Here is a 10,327-nt window from a genome sequence, read left to right as displayed (position 1 = left end):
TGTGGCTGTCTTGGGCTGGGGACCTGGAAAGCAGGCAGCATATCATTAGGGGTCCAGTGTGGTTGTCTACCTAGTATAAAATTAAAGTCCACAAATCTGCAGTCTGGAATCAATGTGCACCACGGTCTGTACTAATCATCACTTTCCTAAGTTTGTAGCTATCTGTTTGAATTTCTATTGTTAACCTCATCCCTTGAAATAATGCATGCAGTTCTTTCCTTTATATATACACAAGCTTCATGGGAAAATAGTAGTGCAATTCCTTCCAAGGGACAAGGTGTGCCAGTCAAGTTGAATTCTTTATGTATGTGCCCTATAAATATCAATATATCAGTCTTCTCATGTGTAACACCAAAAGACATTCAGAAAACTTAAGAGAGCTGCTGTGATTAATATCTATTTACTTACTATGCAAGCAGAGGTCAACAAACATACTTTATTTAAGGGTTTTTTTTCTGCATTAAAATAATGTGAACAGTAAAAATATTTTCATTTTCATTGGAGGAATCATGATTGCATCTAGGTTGTGGCACATACCACTCCCATAAAAAATGCACTTGTTTATAAATTATATAATATATATATATTATATATATAAAATAAAATTATATATATATTATATTATATATATAAAAATATAATTATAAAAGATTATAAACATTCGATTAGAAAGAAAATATTTCTTCACTGAACAGGTCTGTCAGAGTTTTGTTTTACATCCTCTTTTATTTGAAGGTTCATTAAATAATCCTTTTAATTTTTCACCTTTGATAATGGTAGCATTTTAAGGTTTTCTTTCCAGGTTTTTGCTTTTGTTTTTACATAAGCAATTTTTTTTTAATTAATATTCTGTCTACACTCATGGTTTGTTTTTTGTCTGTTAGACCAGAAACTTCCAGAATCTGTATTTCTTACAACAGTCAAATATCAGTTACCTGGATAGCAGATTATTTATGTGAATTATGGAAGGACTGCTAAAGTTTGGCACAAGCACCATTCTCACACCAGTTTACATCTGGGACCAGTGTCACCCCTGTCCTGCAGCAAAACACAAGAAAAAAACACCCTGGCATATGCAACCTGGTTTCCAGCAAGCCCATCCAGGTCAGGTGCCTTCTGATCTCATATTGAAGACCAGGGCTGCTGGGGAGTACAAATACACCCCACCCACAGATCTCAGAGTCCCAGAAGCTTGTTAGGTTCAGTGCAAACCCATGGGAACACCTGGACCTGGCTGGGCTTTAGCTCAGTGTTGAGTCCAGCAACAAGCCAGAAGCTGCGAGACCAATGCTAATCCCAAGGGGCAGGGCTGGTCCCTGCAGAGAACATTATCTACTGCATGTTTTTTCCTCTGAAGACTCAGTCTATGTTCCTATTTATTGTACCCAAGTCTCAGCACTTTCTGGCTTCTAGGAGGAGGTGCTGCCCTGAATGCATATTGGGTTTTTTTGCATTTGCACTGTGTTGTGCTATGCTGGAGGCAGAACATTCATCCAAAGCACCCGGGATAGCACAGAAGTGCATTGCAGTTTCTCTGTGCAAGGCAGATGAGGCCAAAACTTGTTAAATAAAGAGTATTTATTTCCTGGTAGAGACACTGGTGGTGCTTTGAACCGTATTCTCTCTGAGCTACCCATCCTTCATGCAGAGCACTCCTGCAGATGTTTCTCTTTGATCTGTAGATTATAGAAGGTGTGGTTGCATATTCTGAATTTATGTGTCTAGTTTACATGTTAAGAATCACCATTCAAAGGTGCCTCGATTCCTGCTGCAATAGGGAATTTAGACTCTTGAATTTAGGTGATGGTTATCAATTGACCAAAGTATTTGAAAGTAGATGGTATATGTGTTTAGCAGAATGGGGTTCAAATCACACTATTCCCTCATATTCTCTTACCCAGAAAATTACTTCAGAAATAATTCCTCTGAATTCTGAATTTACTAGAAAAAACCAAGTAGTGTTGAAAGGAAATTTCAGCTTACTGTTCCCATTACTGGAGGTGCTCTTCAGTTCAAAGTAAACAGAATTAGAAATACTTTGTAGCTACCAAAGTACTCAATGTGGGCAGGAACCTGTCTGAGAGAAGAGTCCTCTCTTGGCACCTATTGAGAAAGAAGGGAAGTGAACAGCTCAACCAGACATCATTTATGTGCAAGATGCGGAATAACTTAGAATAGTTCTATTAGAGAAAAAAAAAAATTATGTTGAAGTGACTGCAGGACTGCAAGTCATGTCTGGAAACTTGCAGAAATGAAGTCTTTGACAAATATTCCTATAGACAAATGCTGCTGTGACAGTGGCTGCAGCCAGCAATGGGAGGGTGAAAGATTTTGAGACAAGTAAAAATCAGGGCCAATACTGTCCATTTTTGAAGGGTGAATTTATACTTCTTGTAAGAGCAAAGCACTGCAGTAGTCTTCTGGAAGGGCCAGAAGAGCTCACAGGCTGAAGACCAACAGCAGCTGGGAGAGTTCTCTGGCAGTGATGATAGATGTGGGTAGGAAGGCAGCAAGAGTGGTGGTGGAGTTGAAGAGCAGCAGCACAAATAGCTAAAGCTGCCTTTTACCCAGCAATACATGCCCTAGAATTCCACATACTGCAGAGACTGACGATTTCAGATACTTCTTATCTTGGATAAGGATGTTAGTCTACATTTGGACTGCGGCAATGGACATGTGAGAAGGTTAGTAATATTGACATAGCTTATTTTGTAGATTATTTTTTAATCTCTGACTGGTTTATTGTTTTATTGTGTTTCTTTATCCTCTTACTAAAGTTATGTTTGTTCAAATCACTTTGACTGGTACAGGTAGTCCTCACATTTTTGTGCCTTATTTCTCAGGTTTCTGAGAAAGAATCTTAAAGCACAGTTTCTTAAGCTTTCCAAAGGAACTGGTAGGACTTGTATTGGCTTCTTGTAAGTGTTAATGAACACATTTAATTTATTATTCCTACTTCCTAGCCAGCCACAAGCTTCCAATTTATCTTTATCTTCCATAACAAGACCTGAAGTCGAGTTCAACACCTTTCATGCTTGCTGAACTATTTCTTTACACTTTTAGAAACTCTTACTGCACAGATTTTGCACAGTTTCTTCTCAGAGAAGATCTGTGCAGTGGCAGCATGTAGAGTCAGTCCGAGCTGTATTTGTCATTGTAGTACTTTCCCCTGCATTTGTAACTGCTTTCCTGGCTGTGTGGATTTGTGTCTGTATCCAAACCCACTGAAATCAGTATAAAGGTTTTATGACTGGTGGGATTTGGATCTTATCTTTCAGGCTGGAAACCAGTTAATCAAATATACATGAAAATCTCAGAGGTGTTTTGAAGTACCTGCATAATGCCTACTAAATTAAGATGAATTAATCTTTCAGGAAGACTGGTTTCTTTCTAATGAAAAGGCTAAGTAGTCCTTTTGTAGTACACCTTCATAGCTTTTTATGGCAATGTTTTGTACCACAACTGTACAAGTTTCCCTGGCTCACTTAATCACCATTTACATACTTTGATCCTCTACTATGGATGTGGTTAAAGGAAAACATGCCATATTTGAATATCCAACCAAACAGAGACAGTAATATATGGGGAAAATGAAGTTCTGAAATAAAGAAACAATATAGGGGCCGTAATATTGCTGGTCGGGATTGAAATTGATTAAAATGAATAGCAAATGTAGTGAGCATGTTTAATTTGATTCAGAGAGTGTGCAAAGGACAGCATCAGAAGAACAACTGTTCTTCTCTTCATTTCAGATTAAGTCCTTGCTATTAACATTATTACAAGGGGTTGTTTATCCATCTCCCCTCAATAGTATTGACAGATGCTATGAAAATTCCCCAGCATAACTTTAGCTCAAGTTAAGGGAAGGGAGCTTTTGCTTTACAACAATCTTGTGGAAATAAATAATACGTCTCTACATGCTTTTGTAGCATCTGATTTCCACTGAAGTATCCTCAGAAGCATCACTAAAAGGCAACATAAGTCACTGAATGTGGACATGTGTAAGGGCATTTCAAATCTCACTTGTATGACTTTTCATTGCCTTCTTTTGCACTAACTTTTAGTTGCTGTAACAGACAGCTTTAGATTTGTATGTGAGACTAACAAAAAAGGCTCTCTGCCTGTTATCACTAACAAAGGAGAAGCTTATGCTCTTGCAGTGCTGTGTCTTTCTTGTGGGGCAGAAAGCCTGTGGTAAAATTCAACCTAGGAGTACCAAGAACCCTGAACCCGAAGAGATGGATATAGACATTCCGGGGAACTACGAGGCTGCATGAAAGTGGGAGAGTTAGAGATTATGAGAACCATGACAAAGAAAAATGAGAAATCTAGATGTTATTATGTTCTAAGGGGAAGAAATGTGGATGGCTAAGAACACCAAGAAAAGAAATGGACAGTGACAACTGATAATATAGCTTGTAGGCTAGCTGAAGCATGCATATTCTGATTAAGAAACAGGAATGCATGGGCAGACTGAGGCAAGGATGGCATCAATGAAAAGAATAGCAAAGGAATAACGGTTTTCTCTTACCATGGCTTTTACTGCCAAGGAATACAAATACGAGGGATTTTTTAAATTTTCCTTTCACTAGCAAGACAGCAAGGCTGATATTCCCACCACCCTTCCTCTGAAAAAAAAAACCCATATAAAACTGGACCTCTTGAAGTTGTATTAAGAATCAGTTTCAAAAAGAATCTCTCTAGCAAATGGTTGCAAGCCAGTTTCTTAGCATACTCTTTTTACACAGCATTTGAAGGTCATTCATCAGAATGTTATAAGGTTATTACTATATTAATACAGTAGTCGATTTCTGAAGATTAATTTCACTGACTTGCAAGACTAGGCACTCAAAACTATAAAAACTTCAATTCACAGGTTCAGCCTGATTTTTTTTCCCTTGCAGCTGACATATATATGACATCTGAGCTTAATCTGGAATGAACTTTTAACTTCTCTGGAGTGTGTTTTGGAGTTGGGGATGGTTTGTTTGTTTGTTTGTTTGTTTGTTTGTTTGTAGTTTTTCTTTTCTGTCAAAGGCTGTTGGGATTCATGTCTTAAAATAAGCTAAACAGTCTCTGTACTATTTCAACCAATTATAAAGGCACGTCATGTAAATGCCATCCAATAAAATCCCTAATGTAACAGCCCCCATTCAACAGTCAGTCAAGCGCTTTCATTCTCATACAACTTTCTATCCTTCCAGCTGAGAACTTACAGGTTTATTTACTGAGTTTATTAAATTAAAGATATTTTTATTTTGTGCTCTGAACTTTACTGTTCACCTGATCAGCCATATTTAACATGGGCACCTGTAAAGGAGAAGTGTTACAGTGCTGCTCTGTTTTTGATGAACAGCATTTACAATAGAAAATGCCTAGAATCTCTGACAACTCTCCAAAGAAAACCAGTTTGCCCAGTCTTGATCTCATTATCAGCAATAAATCAGGTTTTTCATCTCTTTTTAGTCAGCAAAGATTACTATGGTACAGTCATGAAACAGATGCTATTGTTACCTTGGAAATTACTACAGTCCTAGATTTCAAGAGTGTTGCTGCACCATGAGGTTGGTGTTCATGTTCAAGTCCTCATACTGCAGCCCAGAAACTTCTGCCTAGCTTCTGCTGTTAAAATCTACCTCAAAAGGGGAGAAAGTGGCTAAGTGGCTTAATCTTGAAAATTATTGCTGTTGCCAGAAATGGTTTATGGCCTAGTTTCAGGTAACAGTGTGGTACAATTTGAATGCAAATATTATAAATGTTCAGTGATCAGTTTTCAAGGTGTGCTGGAGGTTGCCTGTGACTTTAACCGACAGTCCTCAGCTGCTGTTTTAGGGACAGCTTGTCTTTACAAATCTTGTCTGTATATTTATTTATGCATTTCCAATTATAATGACTTATAATGACAGTGCAGTGGGAGTAGCTGTCTCTCACTGCCAAGTGCATCTTCTTTGCTTGGAGCCCAACCATTCGTGAGAGGAAACAACCCAACAAAATCAAAATTATTCTTTTTGGTCATTTCTCAAACGATGGACCTATTGTCTTTCTAACTTCTGTTTGGAATCAGATGTACCTTCTTGGTCTTTTACCAATAAATGCAAGGGAAATGAAATCTTTCTTCAGAGTACAGAATATATCAGCTGCCTCTTGAAACCAAGCACAAGAAGGTAGAAATGTTAATAGGAGAAATGAGCCAACACCTTCAGTAATATTTTGGCCTGCAAAATACTCTTGTCCAATTCCCCGAATCTTAAAATACCTCCTCTGCAGTTTTTAGTAAGAAATTAAGGACAGGGTCTAACTCATGGTTAGAAGTTCTAGTTCCTGCAGTTATTAAGGGTCTCTCTGCAGGCAGGAGGGATAGACAAATGTGTCTGGGGATGAAACTTTTTAAATCTCACCCTCTGGAGACCTCACTTCCCATCTACAAGCAGGGAGAAGGGACTTCTCTGCATCTGAAATGTATTCCTCATGAGGATAAGTGCACTGAAGAATGTCAGGCATTTGCACTTTGACACTACAGCTCTGTCAGTGCCGGACACAGACCACGTTACAGAGGCTTTGCAACAAAAATGTCAGAAAATTTACTGTGTCAGGGTAACTGTGTGATAGGGAATAGAGTTGTCTTGGCCCATGCTTCTGCAATTTCCTTAGGCATTAGTGATGGCTGAGGAGCCAGAGGCTGTGAGCACAGTAATTACTTCCTTCAGATAGTGAAGAACCGAGAGACTTTTTGTGCTCAGAGATGAGCAGTCCTCTGAAAGCCAAATGAATTCAAGCAGAACACAAAAATGGAAAATGAATGGTGGTAGCAACTGATCACAGGGACTAATGGGGGTTTCAGTAAGCTGAGAAAGCAAGAATTACTGTAGTGCAAACAACAACTCTTCAATAGAAAGACAAGTACATTCTGTGTAAAGGCATGGCTCTCTGAGGAATCTGGAGGGAAGGTAGTCTTTGAAGATTGCCCAAGAAATAAATGCTCAAAGTTCACAGGCTGACTTAATCAAAGCAAGTCACCCATTAAGACCTCCTTCACATCCAAGTGCTTTGTACCTCAAAGCATATCTGCTTTCTGCACACAGAAAAGAAGGCTTTTCTCTATAATTCTGTTAGTGATTTCTGTTAGGATTTTATAACAAAACTACCATCAGAAAGCCATTTATGCCTTACTTTTATGCTAGTGTCGTTTTTTTTGGTGGATTCTGTGCTTTGTTTAGTTTGGCCTTCTTCTGGCTGAGGATACAATCTGTGTTACAGACTACTGTGTTCATTTCCACTACCCATTCTTCCTGAATCTTGACCAGTCTGGTCAGGGAGGATGAAAAGCTCTCTTGCACTGGCAGAGCAATGGCACTCTGCATAGAACAACCTACAATGAAACCTTCTATTCTCCTGGATCTCAGATGCTGATGTCCACAGCAAAATTCTCTTAGTGGTGGTGTGGGCCATGAGTGTGATAGGACTCATGGCAACCCAACACTTGGGAAAGGAGGAAGGGTGAATTGAATCACCCAGCTTAGTAGAGTCAAATCCAAAGATGCTATCTGTCAAGGTTAAAAACCAAAACAGACTTATGCATCTTCTGAGGCCTTTTCCCTTAGCAGGGGAAATCACTGTATTAAGCCATTCTCACACAGTTACTGGCAGAGATACTGTAGGATCACCATGTGGAATAGCTTTTAGTAGGGAAAAAGAGGGATCAAAAAGTGACTAGCTGAAGGGACAAGGCCTTTATTTAAACACCCTTGAGGTGCCTTGGTCACAAGAGAGAGTCTGGCGGGAATGCACTCATGCTACTCTCAGACTCTGCCCAGACTACAATCAGAGGTTATGCCACAAACCCTGCTGACCTGGGAGTTCTGCTGGTATTTATCATCCCAGCAAACAGTCCACTTGCCAGCCCAGCAAATTAAGTAGCTCTGGGGTGGAGTTGCAACACAGTAGACTCATTGACTTATTGTGAAATAAGCAGAATGTTATGGAATACACAGAAGATCAGCAGAGGATACACAGGACCAAGATCCCCTTTGTCCCTGCAGGCAGGATTACTGGGTAATGGCATACCTTTAGTAAGTCTTGGTGCTTCCAACACTTACCAGTACATATCTGCTCTAATTGCCTTGTTTAATTATTTTTCAGTTTCTGATTTGCTTGAGTCCTACATTTAGGGCCAATTTTTGATGCTTATGGAACAGCGAGAAGAATGAGTATTGTAATGGTCACAGCAGCATTTTGTTCCTGCTCTTTCAAGCTGCATTTCACATTCAATAAAAATTTCATGGATTCTGCCTTTGAAACAGAAGAGGGGAGCCTCATCCATCTCAAGGATGATGGTTTGATTTAAAAAAGGAATTAAACCCCTACAGTAATAGATGGAAGTCAGCTGTTCTGCTGCCTATAAATGGCCAGGACACTAATAAATAAATATCTTGAGTGCCCAAATAATGGAAACATTCTTTTTAGTAGTTCAAGGCACTACCAAATGTGTTGTTAGGCTACATTATGGGGACCTGGAGGATTTTTTTTTTAAATTATAATGAAATACAAGAGGCAATTTTGGGGCGGGAAGACGAATGGCTCAATACTCTAAAAGGAAGTTTAGAAGCAGTGAGAGACATACCAGCAAAGGAGATTTCCATGTCTACTGTCCTGAGGGAGTTGCATTATATCTCTAGAGAAGGCAAGAAGAGGTAGTAACCATGGACTAAGCTGGCAGCCTTCTGAGGGAGAAAGAACAAAAGGTTGAGATAGAGAAGAAAAAGGAGAGCTTAACATTAAAAATGGTAAGAAAGACAACTATCATATCAAATTTGTACTTTGTAGTATAGTGATAGAACACTTACAGGATAAAGTGGCACATGTCTGAATGCTGCAAAGAATCTAGGAAATATGAAGAAAAAGTGATCATCCTTACTACTGAGAGGCAAATTGATCCTTTTCTCCCTCTTGCGACGTGGAGATATCCAGGTCATTACAACAGGAGAAAGGACCACGAGATTCAGTGCATCTACTCTATTTCTATCACTAAAAATCAAGTCATTTTCATCTGTTGTAATCGAGTGTAATTATGTAAAAAATTAGCAAGTGAGTACAGTTCTGGCTTATTCTGTCAGCACTGGATTTTGTTTTAGACCTGGTTTTGAGGTTTTATTAGTTTCACATGCTTTGAAAGAGACCATTTCAGTCTGTTACCCAGGACACTACAGATGCTTATCATTCCTATTTTAACAAAACCACAAGGTCTTTATTGCCATAAAATGGCTACAGAAAATAAGCAGCAAAACCGTAACTGATAGCATTCATTAGCTCATTCTGCTGTTATGCACCGTTTAACATCAATGTTGCTTTTTTGTCTAGTTTAATGACAAATTTTCTCATTTTACTTAACAATTTTACTCAAATTTTACTTAACAATAATCATGGTCTTCATTTTGCTTGGAAAAAAATGTGGTGATTACCACCCAATGGGGACAGATGGGGATTAGACTGCTATACAAAATAATGTGTATATTTGTAAATTTAGTTCTTTTGTTTGAATAATTCATGAATGAATTGAATTGAAGAAGACTTGATAGATACTATGCAAATGAGACTAGCACAAAAGTTTTGTTTGTTTTTTGCTCTAGTCCCACAGCCCTGTGATTTCAGAGCTCACCACAGCTCTTAGTCCCACTTTGATTATCAGACACCAAGCACATTCTTGGAGTTGGTGCTCTCAGACCAGACCCTGTAAGCTGTGGAAAGAGACCTCAAATGTTGGCATGCAAGGATGCATTTAATTACTTATCTTATTAAATAAATGTCTCAGTGCTCAGTGTAATACCTCTGTGTAGTGGCCGTTCCACCTGGATTCAGGTGCTGCATTTATTGCTGCAGCTGCTGTAGATAGCAAAGCTGTCATGGGTACATGAATGGCCTGGCCCTGTGGTGTGGCCTTTATTTGAAACTGGCAGACAAAGAACAGCCAAAATTTTTAAACTGCAGAGTTCAGAACAGTAAACATCTCCTAGCATTAAGAATTTATGGATTTTATTTTAATTGGGTAAAAGAACAAGTCAATTCAGAATAGCACTAAACTTTTGTTTGTGACAAATATCTTCCCTGTCTACTTTCCTCTAACATATTTATTCAGATGGATATTTCAGATATATATAAAAAACTTTCAAGATAATAAATAAATCCTGAGTGTGGGGAAGGGAAGATAGTTTCCCCCACCATGCAGTAGGGAAAGAGTTAATTGACGTCCTGTAACAGAAAAGCCTGTGAGTCCAAGGCACTGAAATCATGGGTGCAGAAGCAAATAAATGGATCAGTTACTAGATAAGAT

The sequence above is a fragment of the Coloeus monedula genome (genome assembly GCF_965178545.1).
Source record: "Coloeus monedula genome assembly, chromosome: Z".
In the NCBI taxonomy this organism is placed as follows: domain Eukaryota; kingdom Metazoa; phylum Chordata; class Aves; order Passeriformes; family Corvidae; genus Coloeus; species Coloeus monedula.
Note: the sequence above shows the minus strand (reverse complement) of the source record.